Source organism: Chiloscyllium punctatum, chromosome 24 (assembly GCF_047496795.1).
Source record: "Chiloscyllium punctatum isolate Juve2018m chromosome 24, sChiPun1.3, whole genome shotgun sequence".
Lineage (NCBI taxonomy): Eukaryota > Metazoa > Chordata > Chondrichthyes > Orectolobiformes > Hemiscylliidae > Chiloscyllium > Chiloscyllium punctatum.
In genome coordinates, this window is record NC_092762.1 from 15,511,099 (window position 1) to 15,511,620 (window position 522).

Consider the following 522-nt stretch of genomic DNA (forward strand, 5'->3'; position numbering starts at 1 on the left):
ATTCCACCTCGCCCTACGGTCCAAACATTGACGAAATCATTGTCTATATATTGTCATCAATTTCACGTGTCGTTTTTTTTATCGTTTTCAAGATGTCAATTACGCTGGACAACAACGAGCGATTGGAAATAGAAAGGTGAAACGGAGAATGGCTTCAACTTTCAGTGCTGGATGCCACTGCGCCGCAGGGCGGCCACCGCGGCTGGTTTCTGTAGTGTAGTGGTTATCACGTTCGCCTAATACGCGAAAGGTCCCCAGTTCGAAACTGGGCAGAAACTACTTTGTTCGTCAACTGCAGCCTTTTACATGGACAAGAACGGAGCTTTCTTGCTTGCTTTCCCATCTGCAAACCTGCCTTCGAATTTGCTTGAAAGAATCTGCTCTCGTAGTGAAATGTAAGGCAACTCCATTTAATTACTGTGTAAAGCATTATAAAGTTTTTCTCCAACCTGGTTCTGATGCATATGCCATTCTGTTTGAGAGTGTCCTTGCCGCGTTCTGATCCTTCCACGAAAAGCAGTA

The 522-nt window shown here is 44.8% G+C and overlaps 1 non-coding gene across 1 annotated transcript; it reads left to right on the plus strand.

Annotated features, from left to right (window-relative positions):
- Positions 1–205: 205 nt before the first annotated feature.
- trnai-aau (transfer RNA isoleucine (anticodon AAU)) lies at positions 206–278 on the plus strand. Its single transcript has one exon. It is a non-coding gene; the product is annotated as a tRNA-Ile (tRNA).
- Positions 279–522: the final 244 nt, after the last annotated feature.